Genomic DNA, 12041 nt, shown 5'->3' on the forward strand with positions numbered 1-12041 from the left:
CTTTCCCTGATGTGGGAAAAGACCCCAACCAGTTTTTTTGAAATTAAAGCCAGTCGTGGGAAGTCTCAAGTCTGTGTATTGCTTTATTTCTGGGCTAAGGCGAGGGTGATAAAATAACCTCTAACATTTATTGAGCCGTGGACACCCAGCACAGTTCTAAGCACTTGACATGTGTTAACTGATTTAATCCTCATAACAAGATGGGCATGTTATTAGCCCCATTTTACAGTTGAGAAAACTGAGGCTCCAAGAAGTCATCACTTGAGGAGATAGGTTTCAAACTTTACTGCTTTTTGGTCTGAGAAGCAGACCAGTTAGGTCTGGTAACTGGCCCTCTGGAAAACTCCTGGAGTATACTGAGCCAGGTCTCCCTGATGTGGCTGTGTGTGTACATGGTGGTGGAGGAGGAGCCCCGGGCCACTATTTAAAAATGAAATCTAGTCCTTGCCTGGAGTCCACCTGTGTGTCTTGGGGGCTGGGGAGGGGGCAGATGGGAGCTTTCAGAATGAGCCAGAAAAGCACAAAGCTAAAGGCTGGGTGGATCCTGTCCTTGGAGCGCTCGAGCCAGCTCTCCAGGAAAACACTGAAAGAAAGGGAGACTCCAGCAAGTTTTAAATAAAATCCACTCTGGGTCTCAAATCTCTCTTTGGGCAAGGGATAAGGCAGCTCGGAAGCTGATTCCGAAATAAAGTCACCAAGTGTGGTGGCTTGACAGAACGGCAGGCGATCCTGCTTTCCTTCTACCTGGGGCCACCTGCCTGACAGCCTGTGTGATAGGGTTGGCCTGAGCGCCGGGTGTCTGCGCCGCCCCCGCCGTCCAGCTGCATTCCTGGCCCCGCTGGGAGGGGCCCGCACACTCAGAGGCCTGGCACGGGACCCAGGCAGCGTCCTTCCTGGCGGCCGTGGGGGCAGGGCAGCGCCCGGGGTACGGGACGGGGGGAGGGGCACGATGAAAGCTGCATCTGGGCAGGGTGGAGGTGGGTTGGGGGGAGGGGCAGAGGGTCGGACGGTGACCTGAGGGGCTGGCTGCACTCCGAATGCGGGAAGCCCCGGCTAAGGGACACTAAAATCGTGGGGCTCGGGTGCCTCCACTCTGGCCGGAAGCTTCAGGGAGGCTGAAGCTGGGGTGGAAACGGGGGGGTTGGGAAGGGAGGGGGGACAGGGGAGGGAGAGAGGCAGGCTGCTTCGGCCGGCCACTCGGGCCTGGAAGGGGCGGGCAGAGTGGAGCTTCCTGGAGGACCGGAGGAAGTCGTGCCCATTTTTGGAAGTGGATGGGATGGCCCCGGGTGGGGAGTGGAAATGGCCCAAAGGGAGCTGGTGCCCAGGCTGAGGATCCTCCGGGTGCCTGACTCCAACACCTGGTGACTCCAGCCCCTGGCCAATAGGACTCAAACTCGGTTTTTGTGTGTGTGTGTGTGTGTGTGGTACGCGGGCCTCTCACTGTTGTGGCCTCTCCCGTTGTGGAGCACAGGCTCCAGACGCGTAGGCTCAGCGGCCATGGCTCACAGGCCTAGCCACTCTGCAGCATGTGGGATCTTCCAGGACCGGGGCACGAACCCGTGTACCCTGCATCGGCAGGCAGACTCTCAACCACTGCGCCACCAGGGAAGCCCTCAAACTCGGTTTTAACCCAGACCCAGACCTTGGGAATTTAGGCTGAGCTCAGCAATGCCCCCTGGTGCCCAGTCTGGGGGTCTGTCCTGCCACTGCCTTAGATTCCCTGGAGACCTGACCAGTGGTCAAGGAGTCCCCAGTGTGGGGTCAGCAATGCGTTCTGTTTACAACACCCTGAGGACCTATTTCTGATGTCTCTGGGTGCCAAACTGGGGGATAATCTGTGATACCTACTTCTATTTTTTTTTTTTTTTTGGCTGCGTGTTGGGTCTTCCTTGCGGCGCATAAGCTTTCTCTAGTTGCGGCGAACGGGGGCTATTCGTCATCGGGGTGCGCAGGCTTCTCATTGCGGTGGCTTCTCTTGTTGCGGAGCACAGGCTCTAGGCACATGGGCTTCAGTAGTTGTGGCATTGCGGGCTCAGTTGTTGTGGCTTGAGGGCTCTAGAGCGCAGGCTCAGTAGTGGTGGCACATGGGCTTAGTTGTTCTGTGGCATGTGGGATCTTCCCGGACTAGGGCTCTATCCTGTGTCCCCTGCATTGGCCGGCAGATTCTTAACCACTTGCGCCACCAGGGAAGTCCCTGTGATACCTATTGATGCAGACAGCCTACCCATCTGTCAACGATGGTCCCATCTGCCCCTGTGCCTGTTTGGCAAGCGTTGCTCCCCTCTCGGCAGAGTCTCTGTGTACAGTTTCTCCGGTTGTGCACTGCACATAGGCTCCATATTTATCTCACACACCATGCATTTACATATTTATTAAGGCAGTTTCTCAGCAGATGGAGGTCAAGTGCCTTGGGGAAGGGGTGTGCCTTTTGCACAAAAGCGGCATATGGGCTAGATCAGCCCTGGTCCCATCTCCCTGGTGCCCTCGGTTTATGACAGCTTGTGCCTGAAGACCTGCCCTACTCTCCCCATGTCTGACCCCTGGACGATTGTGCAGCTCCCTGGCTCTGGTGTGCCCCTCCGCCCTCAGGCTCAACCCCAGGAGGCCACGCTACCTCGGCCAGCAGATTCCAGGGCCCACACCATTCCTAATGGAGCCACCAGCCCTGGAGCTGGGGCTGCTTTTCACAGAGCCTCTGTGTGCTCCCACCGCGACACTCCCCAGGCCAGCTCCCCTCCATGGGCATTCACCGGGACCCCCATCACACACATACACTTCTTTCCTCCAGCACCTGGGACAGCTGGCCTTGGTCTCCTTCTCCCTCCCCTCCTTCCCTTCCCTCATTCAGCAAAGATTCATGGGTACCTACCCTACTGTGTGCCTGGCCCTATGTAAAAGGCAAATCTGACCACATCTCTCCCCTGCTCTGGGCCCCTCAGAATGTATCCCGGTCCTTGGGGGGAGTCTGAACCCTGTACCGTCCAAGGCTCACCTTCTGCCCCTGTCCCATTCACTCATTCAATGAGCATTTACTGGACACCTACGGTTTGCAGTCCCAGTGTGGAGATCTAACGATGCTTAGTCAATGATAATGATGATGATGATTATTTTGGCTGCACTGGGTCTTGGTTGCTGCGCGTGGACTTTCTCTAGTTGTGGTGAGTGGGAGCTACTCTTCGTTGAGGTGCACGGGCTCCTCACTGCGGTGGCTTCTCTTGTTGCGGAGCACAGGCTCTAGGCACACAGCCTTCGGTAGTTGCAGCACGTGGTCTCAGTAGTTGCGGCACGTGGGCCCTAGAGCACATGGGCTTCAGTATTTGTGGTGCGTAGGCTCAGTGGTTGTGGCACATGGGCTCAGTTGCCACATGCCCGTGGCATGTGGGATCTTCCCAAACCAGGGATCAAACCCGTGTCCCCTGCCTTGGCAGGCAGACTCTTAACCACTGTGCCACCAGGGAAGTCCAGTCAATGATTATTGACTCAATAAGCCGTACTGTGTTGAAAGCCAGGCCACCTGTGTTTGAACTTCTGCTTTGCTGTTCTGTGGCTGTGTGACCCTAGGCAAGGTTCTCGACTTCTCTGGGCCTCAGGGTCCTCATCTGTAAGCTGGGGCAGTAAGAGTACCTACCTCAAAGGGCTGTTGTTCTGAGGGGAGAGTGTTCTAGGCAGAGGGATGTGCAAGGGTTAGGGAGTGAGGGACCCTACAATCTTTTCAGGAATCTGTAATCTGCTGGATTTGATTGGAAACAGGGGAAAAGTGGTAAGGTAAGTGATGGAGCTGGAGGGGTTGGCAGGGACCAGGGCACACAAGGCCCTGGATGGGGGAACTTTACTCTGAAGGTACTAGGGTAAAGGAATCTGGAAGCAAATGGATCTCTCTGGCTGCCATTGGTGGGAGGTGAGACTGGGGGCCAGGAGTCCAGAGGGGAGGGAGGCCGCGGAGGGACAGAGAAGCCTTGGAGAGGAGACGGGAGGGGAGGGGAGGGGAGAGATGCTAGAGAGGACAGGCTGTGGGGGTGATGAGCTGCAATAGAGGAGGGGCCTAGGATGAGACCCAGGACTCTAGCCAAGGGACTTGGGGATGGTGGGGCCACCCTGGGATGGTGACCCAGAGGGGGAGCAGGTCTGGGGTTGACACTGAGGCCAGAGGGGGACACAGTGGGTGCAGGGGTCTGTGAGGACACCCAGGGGCAGGCATCCAGGTGGCTGGGCCCCTGGAACTGGAGCTCAGTAGAGAGGGCAGGGGGCAGGAGCAGGCCTAAAGGACGGGGGTGAGGAAGACAGCAGTTTCCCTGGGCTGCACTGGGTAGGACCTGGCTCCTGCTTGTCTCAGACTGGGTGGGGAGAGGGTGGTCCCTGAGGAGAGCCTCCCACCTCCTTCCCCAGCTCTGCAGGATGTCCTGTGTTTATGGAGGTGGCCTTGCCCGGAACTGGGACACTGGTGCCACCCCTTAAATTCAACTTCCCATGGCCACACCCCCTTGGGTGAGGAAAAGCAAGAGACACAGAGAGACAGAGAAAGAGAGACACAGAGAGACACGGAGAGAGATAAGGAATGAGGACAGAGACATAGAGGGGCACATAGAGAGACAGAGACATATCTTTCACCACAAAAAACTTAGAGAAAACTTCACCTGCTAAAGGGCAGCTACAAAAACATACAGCTAACATCATACTTCATGGCAAAAGACTGTGCTTGTCCCCTAAGATTGGGAACAAACAAGGATATCTGCCCTCTGAGACCCAGAGGGGGACAGGATAGCCTGTTCCAGCCTCCTTGTCTGTCTGACCCTGAGCAGCAAGGGGTGAATTTTCTTCCCAGCTCTAGCCTGGTCTGTCATCAGATTCCTTCCATCCTCCACCCTTTGTCCCTCCTGTAGGTACCCAGGGCCCTCAGAAAAAAGTCGCAGCCCCTCATCGTGGCCCTGCTGGCCCGCCCCTCATCTTCCCCTCACTCTCACGTTCACCAGTTTCTCAAAGGGGCCCTTTGCACGGGCTGTTTCCTCTACCTGAAACCCACTCTCATTTATCCACCACCCACAGCTTGGCATGAACTCCTATGTATACTTCAGGTGCCAGCTCAAATGTTACCTCCTCCAAGAAGCCCTCCATGCCATTTCTGATAGTATCAGAGTGCCAGACCCCTCTTACAGACCTGGATCCTTTTCTCAGAGCACTTAGCACAGAGTGTGTAATTATACACTCATTTCGTTAGTCACTTCTTTAGTGTCTGCCCCCTTTGGACTGTGAGTCCTGTGAGGGCACAGTCACAGTTACTGCTGTGTCCCCAGCACTGCCCAGCCCAGGGATGGATGGATACAGAGGAGGTGTCTGCAAATAGCTGGTGAATAAGTGTATAAATGAGAAGGAGATGCAAAGGAAGGTTGCATGTGTGGCTCTAGAGCCACAGCCATGAACAAGGACACAGTTCTCAGCTCCTGGAAATTTCCTATGCGCTGAGCTCCGTCTGGATTCAGATCCTTTGCACAGGCTGTTCCGTCTGCCCATGAAACTGTTCCACTTCCTCTTCTCTCTCTCCCTCTTTTTTGTTTGTTTGTTTGTTTTGTTTTGTTTTGTATTTTTGGCCAAGCTGTGTGGCTTGCAGGATCCTAGTTCCCTGACCAGGGATCAAACCTATCCCTCCTGCAGTGGAAGCACAGAGTCCTAACCACTGGACCGCCAGGGAATTTCCACACTCCCTCTTCTCTTGCCTAGATCCTATGGGTCATTCAAGTCTCAGCTCACATGTCCCCTCCTACAGGAAGCCTTCCCTGATCTACCTTCCTAGGGTGAAGCAGGTACCTTTCCTGGGCTACCCCAGCAGGGTTCTGACCTCTCTGCCTGCAATTCCCCCATCCCAACCCTGGCCACTCTGGGTCTGTCTCCCTGTTGGACTGTGAACTCCATGAAAGCAGGCCCAGGCTATCTTGGTCACACTGTGTCCCCAGCACCATCCAGCATGGGGCTGGGCACAAGACCGGGTGCTTATTGACTGTTTGCTGACATTGAATAAAAGACTGCTCCCTCTCTCCCCCCTGGTGCTTTGCCTGTGTTCCTCCTCCCTCCTTCCGCAAAACTCTTCCTTAGCCTTTTACCTGGCTCCCTCCTCAACCCTCCAATTTGACTCCAGGAATCACGTCCTGAGCCTGCCCCCCGTGGTGAATTTAGGTCCGTCAGTGTCCCCAGTGCTCAGCAAAGGGCCTGTCACCAAGGGCTTGTGAATGTTTGTTGAATGAATAAATTAACAGATGAATATTTGAATGAATCAGTGAATGAGAGGAGAGAGAGAGAGAGAGAGAGAGCGCACCTGCAATGGAGGAAGGGTCTCCTCAGGCCCATCAGCAGCCCTGACCACACTGTTCCTTCCACCCTTCCCGGGAGGAGGGTTCTGGCTGGGTTCCGCAGCACCCCAACCCTTGGTGGCTGCCAGGCCTGGAAGGCATTTGCCAGAGGTCAGCACATTCCTGCCTTCCCCGGTGGCTGAGAGTGGGCAGGGGGCATTTCGGAGAGAGGGGAGGAGGGCCCTAGCATTCTGGGTTCCTGCCAATCAGTTCCTAGTCCCTCATGCCCTCGTGCCCTCGGGAGTAGGCCCCAACTGCTCAGTGTGGGGAGGGGGATGAATTCGCAGAGGGGCCAGCTGAGCTGATGTGAAGGGTGAGGGTGCCGACGGAGCTGAGGGCCTGGTGGCCGTGCCTGGCTGGACAATGGGGCCGAAGCTGCTGACATGCATTTTGGGGGTAATCCCCAGCCTCTTCCCAGCCCCAGCCCCAGGCCCGGGCTCAGAGAGCCAGGAGCATCCGAGGCAGCGGCCGGGTGGGTGTGAGGGGCATGTGGGGGTACTTGTGCTCCCTGTGCCGCCACCCGGGGTCTGGTGAGTCAGGGAAGGCTGGGGGCCGGGGGTCAGGGGGTCAGGTTGAGGCCTAGTGGCCTTGGTTTGGGAGTTGGGCAGGTCTGGGTTCAAATCCTGGTTCTACCTATTACCTGCTGTGGGTGACCTTGGTGTCATTCCCCTCTCTGAGCCTCCTTGTCTGTTTTATGAAGGGGACAGACATGTGTTGCAGTCTTTGGGGTCCAGCAGAACTGAGGATGGACCCCAGCTCCACCCCCGCTGCTGTGTAGCTAAAAATTGGGCATAATCTATCTTGCGTCCTTGATTCCAGGAGCCGAGCTTTGGGTGCCCAGCACAGTATTTAGTACATGATAGGTGCCCCCTGAAATGGCAACTCCATTAAACAGAGAAGTGGGGCTCCCCTGGCCCCAGTCTCACTCAGACCAAAAGTCCCCTGCCAAGTCTAGCTGGTCCCCTAATTTGTGTGAAGAATACAAAATATGTATAAGTAGCATTCACTCTGGGCCAGGCACTTATTAAAGTTTTTAGTCTCTCTTAACTCATTTTATCTTCACAAGAAACCCATAAGGTGGGCACTTTTACTATCCCTGTTTTAGAGATGAAGAAACTGAGGCCCAGAAAGATGCTGCGACTTGCCGAAGTTCACACAGCCGGGACATGGCTGAGCTGGGATTTGAACCCAAATTGACCAGGAGAAGGAGTAGAAGTTTAATCTAGGGGCCCCAGGAACCAGCGGGGCCACGTCTGGGTGTGGAAGCCAGGGAATAGTGCTGGTGAGGGGCTGAGTCTCCAAGTGGCACCAGCAACGTGCAAATCCCAGGAGCGGGGCTCATGGTGGAGGTCTCAGCCCAGGCAAGGGAATAGCACCGGGCTGTCTTGGCTTCTCTTCTGTGGTTCCCACCCCCTTGCGGGTGGACATAGCTGGGAGATGGGGATGTTTGTTTCCCTACCACCCACCCCCTGGTGATGTCATACCTCGGCAGCCAATGGCTGGCGTCTCCCCCTCCTCCCCCTCCCCATTCCTTTTCCCCCCCAGCTTGGGGCTGGGGCTGAGCAGACGGACCAGGAGCTCTTGAGGTGTCTGGAGGCCCAGTGGTAAGAGACCGGCCCGCCAGTTCTCTTCCTGGCCAGGCTGAGAAGCCCTGGGAATGAGACCCAGGATCTTGGGAGGTGCTGGGAGGGTGTCTAGGGCCCAGGAGGCTGCGTGGTATAGGAGTTAAAGGTACAGACCTTGGAACCAGACCCTGGGTTCAAATCCCAATGTTCTCTTCTTTCTAGCTGTGTCGTCTTGGGCAAGATATTTCATTCTTTGTGCCTCTGCTTTCCCATCTCTAAAATGGGCTGAGGGAGGCTACCTCCCAGGGCTGACATGAGAGTAAATGCATTGCTGCTTATAAAGAGCTGGGGCAGGATGCTGAGGGTGGGACAGGCTTTTTTGTCCCTGTAATAGAGTGCTGGGGAGGCAAGGCTGATCTTGTTGGTTGGAGGCTGGTGCCCTAGCTGCATTTTGTCCCTCACCCAAAGCTCCTCTTTGGTAGGGGAGAAAGTGGGGCCACTGTGAGCAAAGGCTGGATATGAGACACTTTGAGATGCACAGACACACTTGCTGTCAGAGACTAGTTTATGTTCCTTGAGCACTTACTATATTCTCTGAATATTCTAAGCACCTGCTGTTGTCTCACAAAGCCATGGAGTCTTATCGGCTCCATTTTATAGATGAAGAAACTGAGGCCCTGAGAGGTGAAATACCTTGCCCAAGTATTCAAACCTGAGGAGTGCTGGAGCAGGCCCTAACGGAGGCAGCTGGAAGCCACTGCCAGAATGCCTCTCCCCACCACATCACTAGATGGCCTCAGACAATGCCTAGGGGCCCGGATGAGTCAGGTCTACCCCCCACTCCCATTGCAAGGGCACCAGATCCCTCTGGTGGTTGGGGTGGCTGAGGCTCTGAGAGGGGAGAATTCCTAAACGAGGTTGGTGCCAGCCATGGTGGGGGGAGGAATGTACAGTGAGGCAGATCTGGGGGATTCCTCAGCAGGCCCAGCTCGGCTGAGGGGCCCAGGGTACAAATGACAGCCCCTCACCCCAGCCACCCTGAAGGGCATGAGTGACATCTTAAATGGGCATCTAAGTTGTGATTTCCCCAGGGAGGTGTTTTCAGGAGTTAATGAGCCCAGGCAGGGAAGGATCTTTGCACATAGTAAGTGCTCAAGAAATGGAGACTCTCAGAATTCTGGAAGCTCAGGAATGTACTAGGGCAGCTCACAGGAATTGCTCAAGAAGTGGGCTGTTGGCCTGTGGAGGGTCTTGCCTGGCCTTGATTCTCCAGGGAGTCTCCATTAGATCTTCCCCTAACACAAGTCATCCCCCCTAACCCCACCTCCCTACCCCTCCTTCCCCTGCCTAGTGGGACAGGCAGATCTGGGAACAGAGAGTGCCCAGGGTTGGGCCCTTCCAAAGCTGCTTCCTTCCGAAGCTGCTCCCACCCCATCCCACCCCAGGAGCTGGGTACGTGGCTCAGGAAGGGCACAGCTGGGCTAAATATAACCTGGGCTGGGCAGCTGTCCTGGGCAGGGATGAAGAAGCAGGGCACTCTCTCTTGCCCTCACCCTGGCTGAGCTTCCTGTGCCAGCCTCTGGGTGTGAACTTCTCTGGCCTGTCCTGGAGCAGGGAGCTTGCAGCCTAGGGGATCCTCCCCTCCATCTCCACCACCTCCTACAAGCAGCAGGCTTCTCTCACCCCCAGCTCAGGATATTATGTTGTATCGGGGAGTCAGAGTTAGCATTTCAGACCTGGGTTCAAGTCCCAACTCCCTCACAGTGATATCCTGGCTCTATTTTTTTTTTTTTTTTTTTGGCCAGGCCATGCGGCATGTGGGATCTTAGTTCCCTGATGAGGGATCGAACCTGGGCCCCCTGCAGTGGAAGCACGGAGTCCTAATCTCTGGACCGCCAGGGAATTCCCCGTGATATCCCGTTTCTTAACCCTCATTTACTCATCAGTAAAATGGGGTACCATGAGGCCATGTCTATAAAGTGTCTGCCTGGCTCAGGGTTGGCACCGAGGTCCCTCTAAAAATGCCTGTTCCTGGCACCCTTGATCCCCTCTGCCCAGCCCAACTCCTGCCTCAGCTGTTTTGCTGCTTGGGCCTCCTCCAGTGCTCAGAGCCACCAACACAAGTGAAGGTGCAGAGTTGGGGTCAAGGGCACAGGTCCTAGCTGTGTGACCCCAGACAGGTCACTTCCCCTCTCTGAGCCTCAGTTTTCAACCCTAAAATAGCCATCACATCCAGAGTGATTTCGAGGCCTAAGGGTGCCAGCATAAGGCCCAGTTCAGAGGAAATAATCCAGATGTGGGAGCCAACCACTACTTGGAGGGGCTGGGGGCTCACAGGGGAGGCCAGGACCCCTAGAAGAGCCAGAGAGGAGCCTTCTGACACCGTGGGGGGGGCAACCAGTGAAGTGGGTACAGCTGGAGCATTGAGGGGGTCCCTGTGGCCTCTATCCTGGCCAGTGGTGGGCTATGAAGGGCCATTGTGCAGCTGGGGGTGGGTGGGCAGGGGCGGAATGTGACTGGGCACAGCAGATGGGCCATTGTTTGAGGGAATGCGCCGCGTGAGGCCTGACCTTTCCCTGTGGAGTGGGGGTTGGCGGGTTGGCATGCCAGCTGGGGGCTGGGAGGACAAGGCCAGAGTTGGGGGCTCGGAGGAGGGAGACAGGATCCATCCCCTTTTCCCCAGAAGGGCCTGTTGGGGGAGGTTTCCCGTCTCGCTGTGCAGTGTGACCTTGAACAAGGTCCCTGGCCTGTCTCAGGGCTTAGGGTTTTCTCTTTTTTTTTTTTTTTAATTATTTTTTATTGGAGTATAGTTGATTTACAATGTTGTGGGGTTAGGGTTTTCTGCGGTGAGGTGGAAAGTGAAGGTCTTAGCACAGGACTGGCAGAGTAACCACGCAATGCCCATTAGTTATTATCCGTATGAGCAGCTGGAGCTTTCAGACAAGTTCAAGTCCTGGCTGGGTCATTTGTGACCCAGGAAAGTGACTTTCCTTCTCCCAGCCTCAGGTGTCTTCTTTGTAACAAGCTCAGTAATTGTATTGACCTCACAGGGGTGTTCTGAAATCCACATGCAATGACCCACGTGGGATATTCGACACAAGATCAAGACCACAGGAAGTTCTTAGTGATAATCATAGTAAGTGCTTATAAAGTGCCCACCGTGTGCCTGGCACTGTCTATTTACAAAAACATTTGGCCCTCCTAACAGCCCTGAGAGGTAGGTGCCCTCATTCTCCCCATTTTATAGATGAGGAGACTGAGGCACAGAGACGTGAGGTGATTTGCCTACAGGGAGTACATGGCAGCGGATATAATGATTTTACAGTGAATTTGGCCCCCTCAGTCAGCTGAGGTGGTTGGCGTAGGGGCTCTGCTGTCAGAAAGGCCTAGGAGTCAGTTCTGGCTATACTGCTGTGTCACCTTGGATAAAGATCTTCTGAGCCCTAGTGCCCCCACCTGCACTATAGGGATAGAGTACTCTTTTTTTTTTTTTTTTTGGCCACACCATGCAGGATGCGGGATCTTAGTTCCCTGATCAGTGATCAAACCTGTGCCCCCTGCAGTGCAAGTGCGGAGTCCTAACCACTAGACTGCCAGGGAATTCCTGGGGATAGAGTATGGACAGAGTGTGGGAAGGGTCAGACACTCAGGAAGCAATCAGTGGGGTTAGCTGATAGTAATCCTCACGTTATTCTTCTTAGAGCCCCGGACCCAGGAGGCCCAAGGAGCTGGAGGTGACCCTGAGGTGAGCACTGGCTGGTGCCACATGCCCCTCCCTGCCCCTCCCTCATCTGTCTGGAGCCTCATGACCTGGTCTCTCCCTGGCAGGCAGCGAGACCCCAGAGGAAGGGCGCGAGCCCCGCAGACGACTGTGTACCACCCCAGGCTGGGCTCCTGTTAGGAGGGGGTGCTTGTTCCCAGGCAGCGGTAAGAGGACAGCTGGGATGGAGGGGGCCCTTCTCCCCTTCTCATACCCACCTTGACCTCTCCCTTTAAGCCCAGCCTTCTCTTATCCTCTCCTGGCCTCAAGCCTCCATCCCTGCCCCTGCAGGCTCAGAGGCAGCTGCTCCATGCAGAACTGAAACTGGTCCTGCAGCAGAAGGGAGAGAGGAAGCAGGAGCCTGGGGCCCAGGTG

Source organism: Lipotes vexillifer, unplaced genomic scaffold (genome assembly GCF_000442215.2).
Source record: "Lipotes vexillifer unplaced genomic scaffold, Lipotes_vexillifer_v1.1 scaffold371, whole genome shotgun sequence".
Lineage (NCBI taxonomy): Eukaryota > Metazoa > Chordata > Mammalia > Artiodactyla > Lipotidae > Lipotes > Lipotes vexillifer.